Here is a 16,441-nt window from a genome sequence, read left to right on the forward strand (position 1 = left end):
AATAAAAACTTTTATTTCTCATATTCTTTGTTAATCTAATACATAAAAGTTTATCAAAAACATTAACAGAAACAATGAATTTGATTAGGTATTCTTGTATATATATTATGCATATATATATAATGAATGCTCATATATAAGTGAAATGAATGGACAATGACACAAGTACTGAAGGTACAAAAAAATGATTTCTTATTATAAGGAATTCATGGTAATTGTGACTCAGTATAGTGTTATTTGAAAGGAGGCTTGGATTCCTTGTAAATTGGTATTGCCAGTTCCAATACTGCCTTGTAGATCAAGAGCTTTTGTTCATTGTTGGCTACTGGCCAGAGGCAGCATTCACTTGTTTGCTTTGTGCGTTTCTCCCAAGGCAGAATGTTTCACCAACTCGATCAAGGGAGGGAGTTTGCTAACAGAAATGACAATCTTGTGTCACATAATAGCCTTGTGACATCCCATGTCCTTGTGAAGTGGGAAATTAGAGAGTTGGACAGACTGATGGAAAAGCAGAAGGATTTTATTTAACATTTACACAGGCTCAGTGAAATTGCTTCCTAAGACTGAGCCTGGGCTGGGCGCGGTGGCTCAAGCCTGTAATCCCAGCACTTTGGGAGGCCGAGGCGGGTGGATCACAAGGTCGAGAGATCGAGACCAACCTGGTCAACATGGTGAAACCCCGTCTCTACTAAAAATACAAAAAATTAGCTGGGCATGGTGGCGCGTGCCTATAATCCCAGCTACTCAGGAGGCTGAGGCAGGAGAATTGCCTGAACCCAGGAGGCGGAGGTTGCAGTGAGCCGAGATCGTGCCATTGCACTCCAGCCTGGGTAACAAGAGCGAAACTCCGTCTCAAAAAAAAAAAAAAAAAAAAAAAAGACTGAGCCTGGTAAGTGAAATTGCTTCCCTAGACTGAGCCAGGTACAGAAAAACTGAGGGTGTGTTAAGCATTTTTGTGATACAGGATGACAAAGCAGGAAGTAATTTCACAGAACCAAGAACAAAGAACAGTTAATTAACCCATAACACATCTTGTGATGTACGTTGCATTTGAAAAATAGCATCTTGAGAAACACATTGTACATTCTTTGGGTGTTATCTTACCCTGTGACCTTGCAGCTGGTCAACAAGAAAAACAGGACTCTTGGGATGCCTGGGAACTTCACTGAGAATGTGGATAGAATAGATAGGTAGGTTTTACAGGGAGTTAATTTCAAGCAGATCTGGGGGTTAGATTTTATATTGACCACAACACTGTAAATTGGCTTTATCGTACAGCAATTGCAAATTATTAATTTCCTTCATTACTAGCAGTACTCTGTTGTTTACAAGATAGTCAAGGTTCCTGCTCACACACACAGGGAGAAAATTAGAATAAGAATTTCTGTATAATTGGTCACCATCTTAGGGTCTGTCTGCCACGTCAGGTCTTCTCGAATCTGCAAGTTTCCCAGTCTTCACTTATTTTTCATGACCTGGGCTCTCAAAAAGCACCAACCGGCCGGGCGCGGTGGCTCACGCCTATAATCCCAGCACTTTGGGAGGCCGAGGCGGGTGGATCACGAGGTCAAGAGATCGAGACCATCCTGGTCAACATGGTGAAACCCCATCTCTACTAAAAGTACAAAAAATTAGCTGGGCATGGTGGCGCCTGCCTGTAATCCCAGCTACTCAGGAGGCTGAGGCAGGAGAATTGCCTGAACCCAGGAGGCGGAGGTTGCGGTGAGCCGAGATCGCGCCATTGCACTCCAGCCTGGGTAACAAGAGCGAAACTCAGTCTAAAAAAAAAAAAAAAAAAAAAAAAAGCACCAGCCAAACTTTTTATAGAATGTCCCACAATATGGCTGTGTATGATAATTCATCAAAATTAAAGATTAGGAAATACATTCATTCAGACACATTAACCTTGAAGATAAGAAAAACCTGACCTTGAAGATAAGAAAAACTGAACAATGTATTATTTAGAAATACAACAGTAGAGAGAAAAGTAAAAAGAAATATAAGGAAATGGCAGATAATTTAAAATAATAGTAACTTTTAATGGGTAAGGATAAAATTAGGGAGATTCACTCAGGGCATCAGTAATATTGATAATATCTTGTGACTTAATCTAATCAGAAACTTTAGGAAAAAACAGAAATTGAGGCTGGGCATGGTGGCTCACGCCTGTAATCCCAACACTTTGGGAGGCCTAGGCAAGTGGATTATCTGAGGTCAGGAGTTCAAGACCAGTCTGGCCAACATGGTGAAATCTCATCTCTACCAAAAATACAAAAATTAGCCAGGTATGGAACCTGAGGTGGGACCTGCACCCTGAGATGGGAGGATCACTTGAGCCTAGAAGTTCAAGTTTACAATGAGCTGTGATCACAGTCACATCACTGCACTCCAATCTGGGCTATAGAGTGAGATCTCTCTCTCTCTCTCTCTTTCTATATCTATATCTATATCTATATATCTATATCTATATCTATACATACACATATATATGAAAATAAGTTATTTGTATTCAAAGTATCAAATAAATTTTGTTTCAGTTTTCCTTAAAAATTACAAGTAACATGTCTACATATGCTGTTTTTCCTTCTTATATGTGACTATTTTAGTTTAGGGGCTCCAAATATCAATTACTAGATCTGGTAAACATGCATTCTCACATTTTGTCCAATTTCGGTTCCTGGCCTTGCTGTGGTGTTAGGTGATCACAGAGCAGCTTCTCGAGAGCTTATGTCCATGTCTTCTGCTAACAGTAGACACTTGATTAGAATGTGAACAGAATGTTTACCTGTTTTTTACTTATAGCACCTGGAATACTAGTACTAGAATGTAAGCCTTTGGAGACACAAAATTTTATTTGATTTCTCAATTCTATGTTTTCAGTGCCTCGGATAATTCCTCTGACCTCACCGGTGAAAATGCATAGACGCTGAACTAATGCATGGATAAAGCTATAAGGGTGAAGAGAAAAGTTCCCCTTTATCCTCTGAAGGTTCACTGAAAAATCAACTGGCAAAAGGAAGATTAATAGAAGAAAAGGTATGCAAAATTTTACTTTAAATTGCATAGCACGAGGGAATCACAAGAGGATGACAACCCAGTGAGGTACAGAACTTTATATACCTGTTTCCATGGAGGAAGGGGGAGACGTGGAATGTGGACTATTATTTTAAGGGGCAATAGACCGTTAAGGAGGAGAATGAACAGACCCAAGAGGCAGGAAGCAGACATTAGGGGAAGGTGAGGTGCAGAGCTACACAGGAACAGAGGTTACGGTTTAATGCAGATTAAGTCCTCCAGAGAATCTCTTGGAGCTGACCTCAGAAGAAAAGATGGTAAGGGTGTCTGGGCTGGTGGGGACTTCCAGCCTCTTGGTCTTTCCTGGTTACTTGATGAGATCCCTGGGGAGGGCATTCAAGATCATTGCATTTCTTTTGCTTGGTCAGATAAGGAAATTGCAAAGAGAGGCTCTTTCTGGACTTAGGGGTGGGAGACAAAATAAGATTAGGGGACCTTGATTCTGAGGCAACTTCTAAGGCTTCTCAGCATGACAAAGTGCCGGTCTTTGGCACATCCGAGTCCCAACAAAATAAACTGATTTGTGGGTGAAGAACAGAGCTTCCAAGCTCAGATAGAAAATCAATCCTTATTGAATCAATTTTCAGCTTCATCTTGATTACCACAGGCACAGTGTGAAAATAAGTCATTTGCCAGCCTGGGCAACATAGCAAGAGTCTGTCTCTATAAAAAAATGTAAAAAATTAGCTGGGCATGACAGTGAATATCTGTTGTCCTAGCTACTCTGCACCCTGAGATGGGAGGATCCCTTGAGCCTAGAAGTTCAAGGTTACAGTGAGCTGCGATCACAATCACATCACTGCATTCCAATCTGGGCTACAGAATGAGACCTTCTCTCTCTTTCTCTCTCTCTCTCTCTCTCTCTCTCTCTCTCTCTCTCTCTCTGCCTATATATATATATACACACACACATATGTATTATATATATGAAAATAAGTTATTTATATTGAAAGCATCAAATAAAATTTTGTTTTAGTTTTCTTTAAAAATTACAAGTAACATGTATACATATGCTGTTTTTCTTCTTCTATGTGATTATTTTAGGTTAGAGCCTCCAAAATATCAATTACTAGATCTAGTAAATGTGCACTGTCACATTTTGTCCAATTTTGTCCAAACTTTTAATCAAATGGGTTAGAATTTAAAATTACTTTAATTCCGTAGAAGCAAATCACAGCTTATTTTAAATGTTTTACTTATGAGTTTACTATTTCCCACTTTACCGTTGTTTCTGGCCTGCCTGTGGCAGTATTGCCATCTACTGGAACCTGCTTCCATAGGAGGAGCATCCCAATGTGTTTAGGAATACTAAAATTCAGATCACTCCCCATCAGAATTATCTATTCTGTTTCTCTCTCTCATCCCTGTAATGAATGCATATATTCTTCCCATTTGTTTGCTAATTATTGGCTCATGTAAAATGAAGACTAAGAAATGAGAACAGAGGCCGGGCGCGGTGGCTCAAGCCTGTAATCCCAGCACTTTGGGAGGCTGAGGCGGGTGGATCACGAGGTCAAGAGATGGAGACCATCCTGGTCAACATGGTGAAACCCCGTCTCTACTAAAAATACAAAACATTAGCTGGACATGGTGGCACGTGCCTGTAATCCCAGCTACTCAGGAGGCTGAGGCAGGAGAATTGCCTGAACCCAGGAGGCGGAGGTTGCAGTGAGCCGAGATCGCGCCATTGCACTCCAGCCTGGGTAACAAGAGCAAAACTCCATCTCAAAAAAACAAAGAAAGAAAGAAAGAAATGAGAACAGAACCACTGACCAAGATGCAGCTCGGAGTATGTTACTAATCCAGAGAAAAAATATATAAAGAATAGCCTGAGTGATCAGGAAGTCAAATTATTTTTTCTTTTTTTTTTTAATTTTTTTTCTTTTTGAAATAGAGACAGGTCTTGCTTTGTTGCCCAAGCTGGTCTCAAACTCTTGGGCCCAAGCAGTCTTCCCTCTGCGGCCTCTCAAAGGGGTCAGTTTCTGAAGTGAGATGATGAGTGAGCTGATTCCTAGAGCATTGCCTTAGTATGCTATGGCTACCATAAAAAAGGACCAGAGACTGGGTGGTTTAAACAACAGCAGCTAGACTGTAAATTCAAGGGAAAGCTTAACGGGGTTGTGTTGTGACCTCGCTACATGGCTGACAGATGGCCACCTTCTCACTCTGCTGTCACTTGGTTCTTGCTCTGTGCTTGCACATCCCCAGTTCTCTCATTTAAACATTCTATCCTTTTTTTTTTTTTTTTTTTTTTTTTGAGGTGGAGTCTTGCTCTGTCACCCAGGCTGGAGTACAGTGGTGCAATCTTGTCTCACTGCAACCTCTGCCTCCCAAGTTCAAGTGGTTCTTCTGCCTCAGCCCCCTGAGTAGCTGGGGTATGTGCCACCATGCCTGGCTAATTTCTTTGTATTTTTAGTACAGACAGGGTTTCACTGTGTTTGCCAGGATGGTCCTGATCTCCTGGCCTCATGATCTGCCCGCCTTGGCCTCCCAAAGTGCTGGGATTACAGGCATGAGCCAAGATTGCCTCACTGCACTCCAGCCTGGATGACAGAGCGAGACTCCATCTCAAAAAAAAATAAATAAAAGAAAAGTATACAAATGCATTTTTTTTTCTTTTGAGATGGAGTCTCACCCTGTTGCCCAGGCTGCTGTGCAGTGGTACAATCTCTGCTTACCGCAACCTCCCCGTCCAGGGTTCAAGTGCTTCTCCTGCCTCAGACTCCCAAGTAACTGGGACTACAGACACACACCAACATGCCTGGCTAATTTTTGTATTTTTAGTAGAGATGGGCTTTCACCATTTTGGCCAGGCTGGTCTCAAACTCCTGACCTCAGGTGATGCACTGCCTCCGCCTCCCAGTGTACTGGGATTACAGGCGTGAGCTACCATATCCAGCCACAAATGCATTTAATGTAGTTTTATGTTACACAGCAGACTAAGAAAATGAAAACTCGAATATCTAGGGAGAACTATGTATTTTTATGAACAGTCATGCAGAACTATGATTGGAGGACAAAAGGGTATGATGTAACGGTAATGAACTTGGAGGAATTAGTAAGACCTGACTGTTCAGATTCTTCTTGGCCTCCACATTTGATAATCCTTCCCTTCAGGCAGAACACCTGTCACATGAGGATCTTCAGGAGAGAAGAGGTGGGAGCAGGTCATTGAAATCTTACTCCTTCTGCAGCTTTCTGTCTCCTCTAGCTTAAAGTATTCAGTGTGCCAGGGTGCCATATATTGGGGTAGTATTTCCTGTACCCCAATAGCTTCAATGTATAAATCTTAGCCACAGCAAGCATGAATAGAGATTTCAAGCTACAAAAGAAAGCAAAGGACTACTGAGAGGTAAAGATGTCTAAAGATAACTTTGGCAAGAAGAATGAAATCCTTGTATGGCTGTGAGTGGGATTCTGGGAAAGCAGTAAGTTTGAACTACCTATGGGCAGGACTCTTAACCATTTTATATTTACGCAGAACGAGTAAATAGAAAAATCTTGTGGAAAAACACTAATCTTATATTGCAACTTGGGGGGCTACTGATTTAATGAAGGAAAGATTAAAAGGATTTTGATACAATAACTGTTTTTTTTTGTTTGTTTGTTTGTTTTTTTTGAGATGGAGTCTCCCTCTGTTGCCCAGGCCAGAGTGCAGTGGTGCCATCTCGGCTCACTGCAACCTCTGTCTCCCTGGTTCAAGCAATTCTCCTGCGTCAGCCTTCCAAGTAGCTTAGATTATAGGCACATGCCACCACACCTGGTTAATTTTTGTATTTTTAGTAGAGACAAGGTTTCACCATGGTGGGCAGGCTGATCTTGAACTCTTGACCTCAGGTGATATTCCTGCTTCAGCCTCTCAAAGCGCTGAGATTACAGGTGTGAGCCACTGCGCCCAGCCAACTGTTTAATTTTTAAAATTGGGTTTCTTGAGGAGATATCCATCCTTTTCCAGTACACAGTATAGAGTTTCAACAAATGCATACTGTCATGAAATCACCACCATAATCAAGGTTTCCCACAGTGGCCACAGCTTGGGAAATCTAACAAAGGCTTTAGGCTTCCTGGCCTCTGCTGCCATGGCCCTGTAAAAAGAATGGATAAGCTGGGTACAGAGGCTCATGCCTATAATCCCAGCACTTTGAGAGGCCAAGGTGGGCAGATCACCTGAGGTTGGGAGGTCGAGACCAGCCTGACCAACATGGAGAAACCCTGTCTCTACTAAAAATATAAAATTAGCCAGGTGTGGTGACACATGTCTATAATCCCAGCTACTCCGGAGGCTGAGGCAACAGAATCACTTGAACCCGGGAGGCAGAGGTTGTGGTGAGCCGAGATCACACCTGGGCAACAAGAGTGAAACTCCCTCTCAAAAAAAAGAAGAATTTTTTTTTTTTTTTAAATAATGGATTACAAGTCTCGGTCCCACCTGCCCCTCCCTGGGTCTCAGATCTTCCCTATCTATCAAGTAAGGGTTGGGCTGAGCTGGTGTAGCCCAGTCTGTCTGTCCCTGTGCTGAGGTTACTACTTCTGCTGGCACCCAAAGTGTTGTTGTAGACCTAAACGTGTTGATTTCAGTCATCCAGTCCAGCAAGGGAGGTCATGTCCTATACAAACTTGATGCGCCTGATAACATAGCCCACCCCACTGGAAGGATCAAATGTTTCCAACACCACTAGAGGGTTCCTAGCATCCTGGTACTCCTGGATCCTGTCCCCTAACACTGTGAGATCCATAGAAAGCTGGGGGGGGCATCTTGGGGAACACTGCCATAAAATTAGAGTTAGGGAGCACTTGCTGGGGGGTTCTATGGTGGCCTGAGCCACGAACCACCCCCAGAATACGCACTTTGAAGGGAAAAGGAAAAAGAATGGCAGGAGGCAGGAATTTTACAGGAACAGCCTAATTAGCCAGCTCCCTGGTCCGCCTCCACCCACATCAAGCTCAGCATTTCCCAACATGTGCTGCTGTGTACCATTTCCCATGCGTTGGACTAGAGCGTTTTGTGTTCATGCTGCTAGGTAGGAGTACCGCCTCATGAGCAGGACTTCTTGATGTCCTGTCTTCAGTTGCTTTGCGAGTTGCCTGTTAAATTGTTCAGTAGCTCCCCTGGCCTGCAGATGACAGGGTGCATGCTAAGCCCATCATATTCGATGAGAGCGTGGTCATTGTTTTGCTGCTCAGGTAGTGAAGGATGCTTCTTGGTGAGACTGAGGTCCTGTGGGGCATTCAGAAATCATGACATAGGTTCTCGTCAGTACCAGCAATGGTAGTATCAGCGTCCATAAGAGTGCATATTGTTTGTCCTTTCCGAGTAGCAAACTGTTTTGGCAGTCTTTGTCCCCACATTGAGGCTCTTTAAACAGTCTAGTCACTCAATTGCCATTCTCCTGGCAAGGTAAGCAGGCTGTTAGCAAAGGCCCCCACACTGGTGAAATGCAGGAAGACCTGGCGATACAGGTGGCCCACATGGTCATCACCAATGCGTGTTGCTTGGTCCACTGGGCAAAACACCAGTATTTATTCTGTCACATGATGATGACAGCCGCAGCCCAACAGACCCCATCTGTTCTGTTGTTCCACTGAGCCACCAGTAAACCATGCCACACCATCAGCAGGCTTGTCTCAGAGACTTAGGCTCCAGGTACCCACGGGAGGAGCCAAAGCACACCCTGTGGTGTCTCCTAATTAGCTAGCCATTTGTTCCGTGGAACCTGCTGGTCACCTGTGGTCCTGCTGGGCCTGAATTTGAATGCACCACTTCCATTTGATAATTGAACTCTTTTGAGCCTAATTGTATTGGTTGGGCTTGTGAGCCTTCCAGAGAGAATCAGCAGTTCAGGTTGCAGAGTTCCATCTGGCATTCTGGCCGCGAGATGCCCAGTCCAAAACAGTGCCCAGTATCAAGTAAGGATTCCCATTTAAAAGACACATATTTGGTGGCTGCCTGAGGCAACTTACGTGTCCAAAATCTGAGAGGCTAGTACACCAGTGTCAGTTTTCTGTTGCCAGAGACGTCCATCACTCTGCATCAGGTTACACACAACTGTGATTTCATCAGGCTAGCAGATTCAAGGTTTAAAAGGCAGTGCTGGCCGGGTGTGGTGGCTCATGCCTGTAATCCCTACTTTGGGAGGCCAAGGCAGGTGGATCAGGAGGCCAAGAGATCGATACTATCCCTGCCAACACAGTGAAACTCCATCTCTACTAAAAATACAAACATTTACTAGGTGTGGTGGCACACACCTGTAGTCCCAGCTACTTGCAGAGCTGAGGCAGGAGAATCACTTGAACCCAAGGCATGGAGGTTGCAGTCAGCAGAGATTGCACCACTGCACTCCAGCCTGGTGACAGAACAAGACTCCATCTCAAAAAATAAAATAAAATAAAAGACGGTGCCTGAGACACAAATGGTTGAAAAGCTTCTAAAACCTGCTGCTGCAAAGTATTTCATTCAAAGTGTATGGCTTTTTTTTTTTTTTTTTTTTTGAGACAGAGTTTCACTCTTGTTACCCAGGCTGGAGTGCAATGGCGCGATCTCGGCTCACCGCAACCTCCGCCTCCTGGGATCAAGCAATTCTCCTGCCTCAGCCTCCTGAGTAGCTGGGATTACAGGCACGTGCCACAATACCCAGCTAATTTTTTGTATTTTTAGTAGAGACGGGGTTTCACCATGTTGACCAGGATGGTCTCGATCTCTCGACCTTGTGATCCACCCGCCTCAGCCTCCCAAAGTGCTGGGATTACAGGCTTGAGCCACCACGCCCAGCCCAAAGTATATGGCTGTATTGGTTCCTTTTTTTTTTTTTTTTTTGCTTTGTTTTGTTTTTTCCTTTTTGTGGAGAACAGGGTCTTGCTATACTGCCCAGGCAGGTCTCGAACTTCTCGGCTCAAGCTATCCTCCCGCCTCTGCCTCCCTAAGAGCTGGGGTTACTTTGATTATGGGTACTGAATGAACCCCCATGTGGGATACATGCAGTCTCCAGGACCCAAAGAGGCCTTACCAACTGCCAGGCTTCCTTTATATCAGTGAGTGCAACCAGGGTCTTGCCTGTATCTGGGATACAGTTTTGGCTTCTTGCTCAAGTAGCTTTAGCATTCATCATCTCCATGGCCTTTTTGACTAACTAAACTGGGCTGTTACATTGTGACAGGGTGGGTTGTCACATTTTCTTCCCCACCACCCCCCGCCGCCCCAAGACAGAGTCTTGCTCTGTCATCCAGGCTGGAGTGCAGTGGTGTGATCTCGGCTCACTGTAACCTCCACCTCCTGGGTTCAAGAAGTTCTTCTGCCTCAGTTTCCTGAGTAGCTGGGATTACAGGCACCTACCACCATGCCCAGCTAATTTTTGTATTTTTACAAAAGTAGAGAAGGGGTTTCACTGTGTTGGCCAGGCTGGCTTGAACTCTTGACCTCATGATCCACCCACCTTGGCCTCTCAAAGTGCTGGGATATAGGCATGAGCCACCGCACCTGGCTGGTTGGCACATTTTTATTTGTAACAAGTAAATCCAGAATTAATAAAATAATGTCATTTTTCTATTTAGTATGCAGTACCACTTTTGTAAATAACCGAGTGACAGAAAACACATTCTCAGGCAGTAAGTGATAGGATGCAGATTTGCTTACAGACAGGGAGAAAGTCTTCTTTCCAAAGAAGCCTCAGCTTCATGGTGAGCTGGTTCCCCAAGGCTCAAGATGGGTTCCGAGGGCAGATGAAGCCTCAGTTGCACATTCCCCCACCAGCTGAGAAAACCCAAAAGGCAGCCCACCTGGGTTATATGCCTCAGGGGAGCAAAGCTTGAAGGACATGCTGCTTCTAGGGCAGAGAGGAATAAACCCCAGCTGTCCGGGACAGTCCCTCCCCAATTCAAGATGTGACATTCCCTAGGAAGGGCCAGAACAAGGCCAGGGTTGTTCCAGACAGTCCCTCCCCATCTCACAATATTGCATTCCTAGTTGGTTCTACACTTATTCTTGGCAAATTAAAATTGAGAAAATGGGAAGAATTGAATCTGTCCAAGGCCACCTGGAGGACAGTTTTGCATTTTCACCCCAAAAGTTCCATTGAAGTAATCTTCCCAACACACGTAGCTTTAAAAATTATTGATCATATCTGTCTCCATAACTTTGCCTTTTACAGAATGTCATATAAAAGAAATAATTCTGTATGTACTCTTTCAATAACACTTTTGAGATTTGTCATGTTTAATGTATTCATAGTTTGTTTCTTTTTGAAACTGACTTGCAATCTAGTCAATGAATATACTACAATTCACTTTTTTTTTTTTCTGACACAGGGCTTTGCTCTGTTGCTAAGGCTGGAGTGCAATCACGTGACTTCAGCTCACTGCAACCTCCGCCTCCTGGGCTCAAGAGATTCTCCTGCCTCAGCCTCCAGAGCACTCATGGTTTTTATTAATATAAAATGTTATTAATATTGGTAACTTGATGGATATTTTGTTGGGCTATTATAACATGGTTACTACAAATTTATCTTGGGAAACTATCTTAGAGCTGGGTTGCTGGATCATATAACAAAAGCATGTTTCAGAAGGCTGGTTGTGGTGGCTCACACCTGTAATCCCAACAATTTGGGAGGCCAAGATGAGAGGACCACTTGAGGCCAGCAGTTCAAGGCCAGTCTGGCCAACATAGTGAAACCCCATATCTACTAAAAACAAAAACCTTGGTCAGGCACAGTGGCTCATGCCTGTAATCACAGTACTTTGGGAGGCCAAGGCAGGTGGATCATCTGAGGTCAGGAGTTCAAGACCAGCTTGGCCAACATGGTGAAACCCCCTCTCTACTAAAAATACAGAAAAAATTAACTGGGTGTGGCAGTGTGTGCCTGTAATCTAAGCTACTCAGGAGGTTGAGACAGTAGAATTGTTTGAACCCAGAAGACAGAGATTGCAATGATCCGAAATCACACCACTACACCCCAGCCTGGATGACAGAGTGAGACTCTGTCTTTTTTTTTTTTTGAGACGGAGTTTCGCTCTTGTTACCCAGGCTGGAGTGCAATGGCGTGATCTTGGCTCACCGCAACCTCCGCCTCCTGGGCTCAGGCAATTCTCCTGCCTCAGCCTCCTGAGTAGCTGGGATTACAGGCACGTGCCACCATGCCCAGCTAATTTTTTTGTATTTTTAGTAGAGACGGGGTTTCACCATGTTGACCAGGATGGTCTCGATCTCTCGACCTTGTGATCCACCCGCCTCGGCCTCCCAAAGTGCTGGGATTACAGGCTTGAGCCACCGCGCCCGGCCAAGACTCTGTCTTAAACACACACCACACACACACACACACACACACACACACACACACACACACACACCCCTTAGCCAGGTGTGATAGTGCATGCCTGTAATCCAGCTCCTCATGTGTCTGGGGCATGAGAATTGCTTGAACCCAGGAGGCAGAGGTTGCAGTGAGCTGAAATGGCCCCACTGCACTCCAGCCTGGGCAACAGAGCAAGACTTTACAAGAAACTGCCAAAATGTTTTCCAAAGTAGCTATCATTTTGCATCCTAACAGCAAAGATAGGAATCCCAGTTGCGCCACATCCTTACCAGCACTTGGTTTGGACTCTGTGTGTGTGTGTGTGTTTGTACTGTGTGCGTGTGTGTGTGTGAGTAAATTTATGTGTGTATATATAGAGAAAGACTCTTAATAATTCCAGTAGATACACAGTGGCATCTTACTGTAGTTTCAATAATTCATATCATTGTAATGATAATAGCATTGAACAAAATTCATGAACTTGTTTGCCATCCATATCTACTATTTGGCTGTCTCTTTTCTCATTTCAAAACATACTTACTGTTCTATTATTAAATTCAACTATGTATACGCATAATTTTGATACGACCTACATCAGTTAAGTACTGAAAATATTTTTCCTCAGTCTGTGCCATTTCTTGTCATTCTCTTAACAGTGTCTGTCAAAGAGCAGCATTTATTTTTAATTTTGACTAAGAATAACTTCTCCTTTATTTTTTTTTTGAGACAGAATCTGGCTCTGTCACCCAGGCTGGAGTGCAGTGGTGCTGTCTCAACTCACTGCAACCTCTGCCTCCTGAGTTCAAGCAATTCTCCCACCTCAGCCTCCTGACTAGCTGGGATTACAGGCACCTGCCATCATGCCTGGCTAATTTTTGTACTTTTGTAGAGATGGAGTTTCACCATGTTGGCCAGGCTGGTCTTGAACTCCTGACCTCCGGTGATCCACCTGCCTCAGCCTCCCAAAGTGCTGGGATTACAGGTGCAAGCCATTGCACCTGGTCAGTTTGTCCATTTTTAAATTTTGGACTTGGTAATTTATTCCCTGCCATTATATATTGCTTAACACAAGGTTATAAAGATTACCTACAATATTTTCCTTAGAAATTGTATGTAATAAGGATTTACATTTATATCTATGGTATTTTAAATTAATTTTACATATAGTGCAAAATAAGGGTGAAGAGTTTTGTTTTGTATTTTGGCATATGAATGCTCAATTATTTTTGAAGCACTTGCTACAAATACTCCCCCTCAATTCAAGAAAACAATTTCCTTGGCACATGAGTCAAAAACCTACCAACTATATATGTATATGCTATACTGTTTCATTTATCTAAATATTTATCCTTATACCAATTCCACACTATCTTGACTAATACCACATTATATTAAACTTGAAATAGGTAGAGTGAGTCTCCCAATATTGTTACTTTTCTTGGAAATTGGCTTGGCTGTACTAATTATTTAGTTTCTTACATAAATTTTGGAATCTAATTCTCAATTTCTTAAAAAAAAATCAACTGAAGAGTCTAGTAAATGTAAAGATAAACATATAAGAATTGACCCTTGGCTCATGCCTGTAATCACAGCACTTTGGGAGGCTGAAGTGGGCAGATCACAAGGTCAGGAGTTTGAAACCAGCCTGACCAACACGGTGAGACCCCGTCTCTATTAAAAAAAAGAAAGAAAGAAAAAAAGAAATTAGCCAGGCCTGGTGGTGGATGCCTGTAATCCCAGCCACTCAGGAGACTGAGGCAGGAGAATCACTTGAACCCAGGAGGCCAAGGTTGCAGTTGGCCAACATAGTGCCACTGCACTTCAGCCTGGGCCACAGAGCAAGACTCAATCTCAGAAACAATTAAAAAGAATTGACCCTTAATATTGAGTCTTGCAATCCATGAAATTGGTGTATCATTATATTTATGTAGTTTTTTGACTATCAATCTAATCAGTGTTTTCTAATGCCCAGAGTACACATTGTGTCAGATTTATCTCTAAGTATATCGTGATTTTTATGCTACTGTAAAATATATTTCAACTTCCACACTCAATTTTTTGTTACCAGTATAAAGGAAGTCAACTGATTTTCATTCACTCATTTTTACAAACTAAGAAAATCTAGTGGCAGCCATGTGGCACATACATTGTTACTTGTGAGGGATGGACAAAGGAAAAACAAACATACATTTCTTCTTTATTTAAGGCATCAGTCAAGCAGAGATATGAACAAGTACGCAATACAAATCAGAGTGGTTGTAGCAGGGAATGCGCATTATTCTGCAGAAATCCACAAAATGCATGGGCATACAATCCAAATTTAAATAATCATAGAATCCCACAGGAAGTAATTTATGATTGAATAGATAAATAATAAGTAGCTGAAAAACATTCAAATTAGAATTAAAGAAGACAAAAGCCGGATTAGTATTCAGGGAGAGACCAGAGTGTGTCTACAAGTCAACATTTTTGAGACGTCACAGGGAGAGAAGCAATTTCAGTACACCTGAAGAAAGTTAGAAATCTATGTCAGAGCTAGATTTTTAAGAAATTTTGTTCTGTGTCAATGTGATAGGATTTTCTAGTTTTCTGAGGTTCTATTCATCCGCTACTATGAAGCTGACTCAATTAAGAAAACAGTTGTTGACTGGGCATGGCGGCTCATGAATGTAATCCCAGCACTTTGGGAGGTGGAGGAGGGTGGATCACCTAAGGTCAGGAGTTCAAGACCAGTCTGGCCAACATGGTGAAACCTTGTCTCTGCTTAATAAATAAATAAATAAATAAAATACAAAAAATTAGCCAGGCCTGGTGGCAGATGCCTGTAATACCAGCTACTCAGGAGGCTGAGGCAGGAGAATCACTTGAACCCAGGAGGCAGAGATTGCAGTGAGCCGAGACTGTGCCACTGCACTCCAGCCTGGACAACAAGAGTGAAAATCAAGGCCGGGCGCCATGGCTCAAGCCTGTAATCCCAGCACTTTGGGAGGCCGAGGCGGGTGGATCACGAGGTCAAGAGATCGAGACCATCCTGGTCAACATGGTGAAACCCCGTCTCTACTAAAAATACAAAAAATTAGCTGGGCATGGTGGCGCGTGCCTGTAATCCCAGCTACTCAGGAGGCTGAGGCAGGAGAATTGCCTGAACCCGGGAGGCGGAGGTCGCGGTGAGCCGAGATCTCGCCATTGCACTCCAGCCTGGGTAACAAGAGCGAAACTCCATATCAAAAAAAGGAAAAAAAAAAAAAAGTGAAAATCAGTCTCTAAAGAAAAAAAAAAAGAAGAAGAATACAGTTGTTGTCATTGTAAGATGGGAATTTGAGAGTCTCGTGAATTTGAAAGAAAAAACATATATATATGGGGTTGAGGCTCAGACCCTGTACAAGCAAAGAAAAAGTCGGAAGTGAGGAAAATGAGAGGCAACATGAAGTCTGGGAAAAGTGTCCACAACATTTTTTAGTATTTTCAGGGTAGAAACTCCTGTTGATTGAGTCATACCTTCCTGTGAAAGATAGGAAGTCAGAAAATAAATCCTCTACCTAGAAAACAACATTTCAGCACCAAGGACAGGTTGCTTTCATGCCTTAATTTCACCCGACCGGCATTTCACAAGTACCTGCTACACTGTGGTTTAGAGAATGAGACTACTGTGCTCACAGCGCCACCTGGCATCAACAGAAAGGGGGGCCGATGGCAACCTTAATCACAAGGAGAGGGGAGGTGGGGTCCAGGAACCAGAAACTGTTAATTTGAGCAGGATTTTTCTATTTATTTAAAAACTAAAATACTGGCCACACACGGTGGCTTTTGTCTGTAATCCCAGCACTTTGGGAGGCCGAGGTGGGTGGATCACTTGAAGCCAGGAGTTCGAGACCAATTCTACTAAAAATACAAAAACTTAGTGGACATGGGGGGCGGGCGACTGTAATCCCAGCTACTTGGGAGGCTGAGTCAGGAGAACTGCTTTAACCTGCGAGGCGGAGATGGCAGTGAGCAGAGATCGCGCCAGTGCGCTACAACCTGGGTGACAGAGAAACTCTGCCTCAAAATAATAAAATAATAAAAGTGTTGCAGGGGTTGGG

At 43.3% G+C, this 16,441-nt stretch overlaps 1 protein-coding gene across 5 annotated transcripts in view; it reads left to right on the forward strand.

The window, feature by feature from the left end:
• LOC120368057 (nuclear pore-associated protein 1) overlaps positions 1–16,441 on the forward strand; it is a 192,541-nt gene that overhangs the window by 100,205 nt on the left and 75,895 nt on the right. For all 5 annotated transcript variants that reach the window (XM_074398627.1, XM_074398629.1, XM_074398630.1 and 2 more), the window contains exon 2: positions 2,881–3,036. The gene's annotated coding sequence lies outside the window, so the exon portion shown is untranslated. The remainder of the gene's footprint in view (positions 1–2,880; positions 3,037–16,441) is intronic.

This window comes from Saimiri boliviensis, chromosome 5 (genome assembly GCF_048565385.1).
Source record: "Saimiri boliviensis isolate mSaiBol1 chromosome 5, mSaiBol1.pri, whole genome shotgun sequence".
NCBI lineage: Eukaryota > Metazoa > Chordata > Mammalia > Primates > Cebidae > Saimiri > Saimiri boliviensis.